Below are 11294 nucleotides of genomic sequence, written 5' to 3'. Positions count from 1 at the left end.
TTCTGGTTGGCTGGGGCCGCTGACTGAGCTGCTAACGTGGCTGCTGACGTAGCGCAACTTTTCTAAATTGCATTTTGACCTCCGGTTTCTGATTTTCTTTTCAAAAACACTCCCATAATCCAAATTTTCACCCTTTTTTTCCAAAATCAATTTCAATTAAATTCCAAAAATAATTTTACCAAATTTTATCATTTTTATCAATTTTATTTATATTAAATTAAATTAAATTAAGTTAAACACATAATTATTACAAAATAAATTAACCATTAAATAAAATAAAATCCAAAAAAAAAGATTCCAATATCCAAAAATAAAAAATTTATTTTTATGGTGTTACAACTCTCCCCCCCTTAAAGAAATTTGGTCCCTCAAATTTGCCTCTTGCTCTTGATCGAACAAATGAGGATACTGGGCTCTAAAGTCTGATTTTACCTCCCAAGTAGTCTCCCTTGGCGTGTGGTTCTGCCACACGACCTTTACAAATGATATTTTCCGGTTGCGGAGTATCCTGCTCTTTCAGTCCGTGATACCGACTGGTACTTCCTCATAGGATAAATCCTCTTTGAGTGGAAGCGGTTCATGAGCCAAGACATGAGAGGGGTCCGGGTTGTACTTACGTAGCATGGATACGTGGAACACATTGTGGACCTTGGAGAGCTCTGGAGGCAGTGCTAGTCTATAGTCGGCAGTACCAATCCTATCTAAGATTTCAAAAGGCCCAATAAATCGGGAGTTCAGTTTTCCCCTCCTGCTGAACCTACTAATTCCCTTGAAAGGAGTGACCTTAAGAAACATCCGGTCGCCTTCCTCAAACGCTAGATCTCTCCTCCGGGTATCTGCATAACTCTTCTGCCTACTCTGAGCTATCTGAATGTTCTTTCTGATTTTAACTATTTTAGACGTGGTCTCCTCTACCAACTCCGGAACGAACAATCTTCTATCGCCTACTTCTTCCCAACAAATCGGTGATATGCACGGGCGCCCATATAACGCCTCATACGGAGCCATGCCGATGCTCGCTTGGTAGCTGTTGTTGTAAGCAAACTCTATCAGGGGTAGATGGTGGTCTCAATGGCCCCCAGAGTCAAGGACACAAGCTCGGAGCATATCCTCAAGTGTACGAATTTTTCTTTCTGATTGTCCATCAGTCTGAGGATGGAAGGCAGTACTAAGAGACAGCTTTGTTCCCATAGCTTGCTGAAAGCTACTTCAAAACTGAGAAGTGAACCTGGGGTCCCTGTCGGACACCACTGTCACTAGAACTCCATGCAATCTGACTATTTGCAAGATGTACATTCTTGCCAACTTGTCCAAGGGATCGGTCATCTTGATCGCTAAGAAGTGGGAAGACTTGGTAAGTCGGTCAACAATTACCCATATGGCATCATGTTTTGAACGGGCCTTGGGTAGCCCCGATACGAAGTCCATGGTGATATGTTCCCACTTCCACTCCGGGATCGGTAAAGGCTGAAGTAGCCCACCTGGGCGTTGATGCTCTGCCTTGACCTGCTGACATACCAAACATTTCGATACAAAGTCGGCTATGTCTCTCTTCATCCCATTCCACCTAAACAGGGGTTTCATGTTTTGGTACATTTTGGTGCTTCCTGGATGTATGGCAAATTTCGAGGTATGGGACTCTGTCATGATGTCTCTTTTTAACTCACTATCATCTGGGACACACCCTGTCTTAGAAACGAAGTAATCCATCGACAGAGATTCAGAATTCTGAGCTCCCTCCCTATTCTGCATCCTTCTTGCGGGCTATCAGGGCGGGATCAACTGACTGGGCTTCCCTTATTCTCTGGATTAACCGAGTTGGACTGTCAGGCAGTCCAAACATGTGGCTCTCCTGAAGTCCTAGAGTCGAACCTGTTGTGTGGCCCTAATTTGCCTGCATTCTGAAACCATCAAATGGGCTAAGATACTTGCACTTTTCCTGCTAAGAGCAGCTGCTACCACGTTGCCCTTACCCGAATGGTATAAGATATCACAATCATAGTTCTTAAGGAGTTTCATCCACCTTTTCTGACGCATATTGAGATTCTTCTGAGTGAATATGTGTTTCAAACTCTTATGATTGGTATAAATCTGAAAGGTCTTTCCGTATAAGTAGTGGCGCCAGGTCTTCAAGGTGTGTATGATTGCGATAAGCTCCAAGTCATGGGTGGGATAATTCTTCTCATGATTCTTTAACTGCCTGGACCCATATGCTATGACCTTTCCATGCTGCATCAGGACACAACTCAGGCCTAGATATGAGGCATCACTATAAACTGTATATCCCCCCGATCCACTCGGTAAAGTCAGTACAGGTGCAGCAGTCAGCCGCTTCTTTAATTCTGAAAAACTTCTTTCGCAGTCCTCATTCCACTCAAATTTGACATTCTTCTTTGTGAGTCGGGTTAGAGGAGCTACTAGGCTGGAGAATCCTTCAACAAACCTGCAGTAATAACCTGTCATCCCTAGGAAACTCCGGATTTCCTTAACTGATGTCAACTTCTCCCAACCAAGTACCACTTCAACCTTTTCGGGATTCACTAATACTCCTTCATTCGATATGATGTGTCCTAGGAAGGCGGTCTGCTCAAGCCAGAATCCACACTTACTCAACTTTGCATATAACTTCTTATTTTTTAGGACCTGCAAAACTTGGGCAAGATGGTGAGCATGTTCTTCTCTGCTTTTTGAGTAGACTAAGATGTCATCAATGAACACGATAACAAATTGATCCAAGAACTCTCTGAAGACTCTATTCATCATATCCATAAAGATTGTCGGGGCGTTGGTTAGCCCAAATGGCATGACCAGGAACTCATAGTGTCTGTACCTGGTTCGAAAGGACGTCTTGGGGATGTCTTCTGTTCTTATCTTCACTTGATGGTAACCTGATCGCAAGTCTATTTTAGAGAAAACCTGTGCACCCTGCAGATGATCGAAGAGGTCATCAATTCTGGGAATGGGATATTTGTTCTTGATCGTAACCTTATTCAATCTTCTGTAATCAATGCATAGTCTCAATGTTCCATATCCCTTCCTTGCAAAAGTGACTCCGGCACCCCAAGGGGACACACTGTGTCTAATAAAATCACTGTCTTGCAATTTAGTGATCTGTTTCCTCAGCTTTTTCATCTCAATACGGCTCATGCGGTAAGGAGCAACCGAAATGGGCTGGGTGCCTGGCTGTAAGTCTATAGTGAATTCAACTTCCCTGTCCACTGGCAGTTTGGGTAGTTCGTCCGAAAATACATCTGGAAAGTCTCGAACTACTGGAATCTCTTGGATATAAATTTCCTTCTTAGGCTTGCCTAGTTAGAGAAAATAGCAAGATTAAGGTACTAAAAAATTAAGAAAACTTACCATCAAGGAATAGGTATTAAACGATTTTATTAATTCGTAAATGGCTCCTCGTTGGGAAGATTAAATACAACCTTCTTGTTAAAGCAATCTATGGTGGCGTGATACGCCGCTAGCCAATCCATTCCTAAGATTACATCAAAATTTTACGTGTCTAAACCTATCAGGTCTGCACTCAGTTTCCTATTTGCTATCTCCATGGCACAAGCCCTATAGATAACTTCCCCTAATAGTGTTTCACCCCCAGGAGTAGACACAAATAACAATGAATCAAGTTTATCAGGTGATACATTAAGTTTGGAAGCAAAAACATGTGAAAAAAATGAATGTGATGCACCAGTGTCAAATAAAACATGAGCAATATGGTCACAGATAGTGTACATACCCTGTACTACGTCTGGGTCAGTGTCGACATCTTGTTGGGTAAGGTTGTAAACCCTGCCCTGAAAAGGAGGTCTTCCTTGGTTCTGGTTCCTCAGGCACTCTCTCGCATAGTGCTGGGCGCTGCCACATATGCGATAGGTGTTGTTGAGGCAGTAGCATGGTCGGTCCCTGTGATCTCTGCCACAGTACTGACAGATCTTTCCACGTGCTACCCCTGGAGCCTGAGGAGGGGCCTGGATCACTGGTCTGGGCCTTTTATTTGGTTGGACCGGCGCAGTGGGTGCTGGTCTGCGGGGTGGAGATAAGGGTCGGTGACTCCCTGCTAACTGAGGACGGGTGTTGAAACTCCTCTCCACAATCTGTGCCTTTGCTAGAACGGCTGAGTATGTCTTGAGCTCCAATACCAATAAGTGTTGCTTGATTTCTGGGCGAAGGCCCCACTGGAATCTCCTGGCCTTCCTGCCTTCATCCATCAATGTCTCCGGGGAGTATCGGCCCAGCTCTAGGAACTTACTAGCATAATCTAATACCGTCATGTTTCCCTGAACCAGCTGAACAAACTCCATCTCCTTCAGGTGTCGGATGTGCTCAGGGAGATACTCCGCATGGAAGGCCGCTAAGAACTGCTCCCAGGTGGTTGGTGTAGGTAGGGTGGCCTGCTTAAGCTCCCACTAACGACCTGCTTCCCCTACCAGCATGTAGGAAGCAAGGGCAGCTCTCTGCTCGGGAACTACTCCCAAGGTCTTGAAAGCTCTCTCAGTCTTCGCCAACCAGTACTAGGCATCTTCAAAAGAGGATCCCCCTGCAAAAGTAGAAGGGTTTAGTCTCTTATACCTCTCTATGTAGCCTGGGTCGATCAAGGAATGAGTTGGGTCCCGTGGAAGAGGGACTGGGCCCGGCTTGGGATAGACTGGGGGGCCCTGTGGTGGCACCTGCTGATATGGTGGGGGCACCGGATTATACTGTGGCGGTGTCGGGCAATACGATGGCTGAGGCACTGGTTCATACTGCGGCGGTGGTGCCGGGTGGTATTGTGGTGGAGCAGGCTCGTGTCAGGGTGGCTCGGGATCTGCTTGCTGTAGCGGTGGCTCAACCTGTGGTAGTGGGGGAGGTTCGGGTAACTCCCTTCTCTCCTCTCGACCTTGTTGGGCGGTCATGATCCTTTCCAGCATCTTGAATATTCTGTCCACATCTTCCCGAAGCAAATCATCCCGGGCTGTTCGGTTTAGTGGGGGTCTTCCTCTCCTCATTTCTTTGCACCTGCATTTCACACGGAAGAGTTGAGTAATGATTTATCGGTGGGTATTTCTCTAAGCATTATTGTGTAAGGGATGAGTCCGAGGAACGCGGCTCTGATACAAACTGTAACGGCCTCAAAAATTTAAATGAAGATGTACGTATAAAAAAAATCTTAAATGCAAAAGCGTAATAAAAATTTTGATTAACATTCCTTACACAATAACCAAAAACGTATTCAATATATAAAAGAATAAACTGATTAAAAGAAATACTCGAAATAAAAACTATAAATAGAACTATAAAGTCTCTAGACGTCTAACTCGCCGTCTTCCTGTGGAACGGGCTCAGGAACCACGTCTCCCTAATCTGAAATGGTTAAGTAAGGAATGAGCTACACTACCCCAGTAAAGATATCACACTATCTCACTGCCACAGAAGTAAAGGTTGGTAGAAAACAAAAACAATCAATAGAGCATAATTTATAACAAACTCATTTATTAATAATAAAAACCTTTATTGTCCACTTACTTCGATGAGATTTGTGAAAATAACATATGAAGATAATAGCATTATAACCATCATAAAATCATATACACTTAGTAGCATAGCACATGTCATACTTTTGCACTTCAATAATCAGGCAACAAATTTGCTTTTTTACCAGCCTACTAGTATCCATAGAGATCCATAAGAGGTCCTCGCTACATGTGAACCATTAACATTAATAAGCTGATTCTAGGGCCGTCACCATACCCCGTCCGGTATGGGCGCCAAAACTATAAACCTCAATACACCATCCGGTATGAGGGTGAAATGGGCCGTCCTCATACCCCGTCCGGTATGGGCGCCAAAACATATAAGGTCTCCATACCCCGTCCGGTATGGGCGCCAAAACATATAAGGTCTCCATACCCCGTCCGATATGAGAGACCACGTTCCCGGTAGGGTTTCCTACGGATCCGGTCCGTCCACCATCTCCCAAGATATCTAGTCAAGCTATCCACATTATCCATTTATCACTTCACATAACCTTTTTTTTTCCATTTTCCTTGGTCTCAATTTTTTCAATCATACACAAACACATAAACCAATAATAACAGCAAACAACAACACAACATCGGGTTCACCATAATTCAAACCATAATAAAAGAAACCATGATTCATGCATACGAAACCATAAAATAAATACATCAAATATCATACTGCATTTAATATTGAAAAATAGATCAACAACAACTAACCAACAATATATCAGATTCGGGCTCTATTGGCAACCTCAATCAATTATACATATTTATAAAGCCATAAAATACAGTTTAATCATTTATTAAGCTTTACTGCCGTGATAGAAGATAGGGTGAGAGATCCTTACTAGTTTCGGGGTCTGAAATCGGCTCTACAGTGCGCCTACAGGCTGTCCCTAAATTTCTTAAATTTATTTCAGGAAACTTAAACACACTAACGGTACCTGCACGTGTCCCAAAAATTTTCAAATCAGACCTAGGGCCCCTTTCGGCCAATATCAGAATTCCGGCACGGTGGCTCCGCCGTGCACCAACAATGACACAGCCGCCCGCGGCGGCAATCCGCCTCGGGTTGGCCGTTTTTGGCCGAATTCGGCCAAACTTGCATTGGTTCCTGCGACAAAACAACCCTAGGGCCCTCGGTGGGCCAAAAAATCACGAAAAACCGAGACTTACCAGTGGCGGCGCTCTCGGGTGCTGCAGCTTCTCCGGCGCAAGTCGCGATTTGATGTTTTGCTCCGGTCAACTTATAGAGAAAAGGACGGTGATCACAGTGGTGTAAAAATTGCATCGAACGGGAACCGAAAAGGGCCTCATCGGAGGCAAAAATCGAGGGAAGCCGCAGCGGCGCCGCTGGACTTGGGCAGTATTTGCCGATTGGCCAGTGGTTTGGCTCCGATTTGGCTGTAGGCAGATTCAGCATCAAAAAATGAGCCAAGGGGAGAAAATTTACCTCGTTTGGCGGTTGGAAAACCCTCCGGTGCGGTGGCGGGTGGCGGCGGCCAGCTCCTCCGGCGTCTGGTTCTTCTTCTCCGGCAAGGCACTAAGGGCTAGGGTTTGGGGTCGGGTGTGGGTAAGGTTATTTATAACATTCCCCTTTTAATCTGAGCCGTCTATCACGTTTTAATCTGGGCCGTCCGTGCGTCATTTAATCTGGGCCGTCTACACTCGTGAGATCTGGGCCGTTCGATCGAGTGCACATGGATCGCTCACGTGGCTTCGTCCGCGTGGTCTTCCGCGTTAGCTTCCTTGTCACGCGGCGTGTTCTGGTTGGCCGGGGCCGCTGACTGGGCTGCTGACGTGGCGTAACTTTGTTAAATTACGTTTTGATCCCCGATTTCTGATTTTCTTTTTAAAAACACCCCCATAATCAAAATTTTTACCCATTTTTCTCAAAATCAATTTCAATTAAATTCCAAAAATAATTTTACCAAATTTTTTATTTTTATCAATTTTATTTCTATTAAATTAAATTAAATTAAGTTAAACACATAATTATTATAAAATAAATTAATCATTAAATAAAATAAAATCTAAAAAAAAAATTCGAATACCCAAAAATAAAAAAATTATTTTTGGGGTGTTACATTCGGTGTGATATTAAAATACTGAAAAGATCTTTTAATAATGTGAGAGAATAAAAAAGAACGCATATATGGTGTATCAATTATCATGTCCACAATAAATATTGAGTAGTCAAATGCATAACAAATAATTGTTGAAAACATTTTAGTAATAAATCAGCAATATTTTTTTTTAAAAAAAAAAGCACATCCCTTTTTTATTGGTTTTGATTTGCATGTGAAATGTAGGTGACATGGACAAGATGTGACCAACCATGCAATGCAATTACCAAAAATACAAGTACTTTTCAATTAAACCACGTGCTTAAAACTCCCAGGTTAACAGCTTATTGAAAAGAGATAGATAAGGTCATAATCCATGATGATGATGGGCTAAATTATTCATATATACTAATCAGTCATAACATACCCATCAAGAATATATATATATATATATATACATAGACGTGCACATGCATGAAGCAGATTAATTCAACCAACTTTAGGCATGGCAGAAAGAAGCTTTTTGTTGATTAATTATATTTGCTTCGCCATGCAGCATATTTTTGCTAGGCAAATTAGGCAAAAAGAGTGATCAGTACTGGCACGTAATGTTTCCAAGATTGAATTAACATCATCAATAAGTAAACAAGCTGTATGTATACATTGATAAATGAGTAAGGTTAGGCACTGATGTGGGTTTTGAAACTGAAACCCACCTTCTGTTTATATTATGCAAATGATTATGAACTCTAAAATCCTTAACCCTTAATTAACAATATTATAATATAAATAAGTTTAAGACGTTATGATAATTAGAATTATCTTTTGTTTTGTGACATATATATGTATATATATATATTTATATCTATATCTAAGTAAGAGTCTGTGTGTTTAGAATTTTAGAGATCTTATCCTCCACCTCTCCCTTTTCCCTTCCCCTTTCAATTTATCAAGAATTCATTGTTTTTGTTACTATTGGGAATCCAAAACGTGCAAAAGTCTCAAAACCTCTATTTCATGTGCATCACATTATTTATTTTTTAATTGATGAATATCATAAAATTCTTTCTACAATTTATATTTTTTAAATAAATATTTATATTGATTTTCTGTCCAATTTTATTCTACACTTTTAAATTTTATTCAAATAAGTTATCAAAATAAACAATCTTTTGAAATTCATTAAACTTACGTATACATTGTTGATGAAGTAGTCACATTTTATGTTGCTACAAATATATGAATTTATAATCCAAATTAGATTGGTACACTATACTTATTTTGAGGGATGTGATTTTTCTCACTTAACCACTTCTATATACAGTGTATAAGCAATTATTTAGGTGAAAGAGTTTAATGAGCTGGTCAATATAGACTCCAAGCATGAAAGTCTACTTATGTGTCAAGTTTGTTAGATCCATCATGATAAGTGTAAGGTTAGTCCTTAAACTCAAAGGTTACCACAATCTATCTTATAAGTGTTCTACCATATTTCAATATTAGAAACTTGTAGTTATATAATTTAGTTATACATACGTGGTCATTTGACATATAAAGCTCATAGTGGTGAGAATTATCAGATGATTTATCAATTCGAAAGTAAGAAACATTGTTTGTTATGTGATTGAAAAGTTTGATACAAAAACTTTTTTGACTAAAAATGAAATTAATTACAAAGGAGTTTCGAATTAAATTAAAAACATCTAAGTTAACCAATAAAATTATATTGTTACATGAAGTTTGGCTTATCATTTATATTTAGGAGATAAGATATAGAAGTATTGAATTGCATGATAACTATTCACAAAAAATTTAGTTATAATAGAATTAATAAAAATAATTTTTTTTTTTTAAAAAAAGATGAATCATTATCAAATGCATTAATCATGGATGAAATACTAACACTACCCACAACTTTAGATTTCAACAACTAAAGTTTGATGTTATTTACTAATGAACTTAGAGGGTCACACATAAAATAGGGATTGAATCGTTTTTCCATATAAGTTAATTTTATAGAAATTAAATCAATAATGATTATTCCTAATTGATCATATGATGACTAATTGAAGGTTGCTTCAAGTTAGTATTATTTTATTTACAATTAAATTAAGTAAATGACTTAATTATTTAAAAATTAATATAAAAAAGTTAGTTATTTTGGATGTACATAGCATGATAATCTTAGATTACATATGATATGAAGAAACAAGGAAGAGAATTAAGAAAAATAAATAAATTTTTTCTTTAACCAATCTTGAACAGATGATGTTGATCCTGAGTTCCTAAGGATTTTCTTCTATTACATTTCATATTTGTCAAACTCATTTCTAATGACTTCATATACATATATATATATATACACACACACACATACATACAAAAACTCTTATTCTCTTCTTTCATAAGCACTTCTTAGTCAAAAGTTAAAAAGAATGAAATTTTCATTTGTCGTTGATTTTGTGAAAGATAATATAAAAAGAACATATGTGCAAAACTCAAACTAGAAAGTGAACTTGATAACAAACATTTCAACATTATAGTATTGGTATAGATACTTTGGCAAGGATTCTCTTAAACTCCTACCTCGAATTTCTTGTATAAAAGTTCAGCAAGAGGAAAGCATGAAAAAGCCTTTGGCAAAAATATGATTTTTCAGCCACGTATGCTTTCGTTAATTGATTTTTTTTTTTTTTAATTTCAATTTTGAAATATGTATTACGGTTATGAACGTTCTTCATTGCATAAAACTTTTATACATTTAAGTTTTTTTTTTTTTTTTTTTTTTTTTTTTTCTCCTCTACTGGATATGTATGAGAGCTTTTTACATTTAGAAATTTAAACTCATAAATTCTAAATCATGTATATTTCACGTTAATAATATATATATGTAATTAAGGTGTTGACTTAATTATTTTAGTATCTAAATAACATTAGGTACTTATATATATAATCAAGTAGAAACATAAAATGTATGTTCTTGTAGCCATGAATTGCTTATGAAGCTGCCTATCATATTTTTTATTTTTTTTTTATGGTCTTGCTAATAATTTATACTGTTTTTTATGTCTTGCTTAAATTATATATATATATATATTCAGTTCATTATGTATATTTTATGTATATTTGCATGTTTTGTTGTGTCTTTTTTTGATATTATGTCAGTGCGTCACGTATAATTTCATGTTTGGTATAATTGAACATTATTGCTTTTCTAATATAGGATTTCTCTACTATTTTATAGTGAATTGGAAAAATATCATCATCATGACTATAAATTAAGGATAGTAGTAATCGATTATATTATTAAACAAAAAATAAAAATAAACCCATATAAGTTAATTTTCAAACTTAAAAATTAATGTAAAGTTAAAAGTTTTTAGTAACTTTGACATTTGAAATTGTTAAAATTACTGAGAATATTTTTTAAAAGTAAGTTTGAAATTAGAATTTTCATTTAGGAAGATAAAAGCGTATTATTAATGAGCTTTTTCTTTTTCCTATTTTTTTTAATCATATATATATATTGTCTTCTATAAATATCTTTTACTACTTATTTGTAATTCATATTTTCAAAAATTGAATTTCTTCTTCTCTATAATACGATTATTTTAAATTTCTAATTTTAACACTAAATTACAAAAAAAAAAAGAAAAAAGAAAAATAGAAATTCCACTTGATTTAAAATGGCATTATTACTTAAATTGAAATTCAACATATTTTC

The sequence above is a fragment of the Carica papaya genome, chromosome 9 (assembly GCF_054855325.1).
Source record: "Carica papaya isolate Zhongbai chromosome 9, ASM5485532v1, whole genome shotgun sequence".
NCBI classification, from domain to species: domain Eukaryota; kingdom Viridiplantae; phylum Streptophyta; class Magnoliopsida; order Brassicales; family Caricaceae; genus Carica; species Carica papaya.
This window is presented reverse-complemented; position numbering follows the sequence as displayed.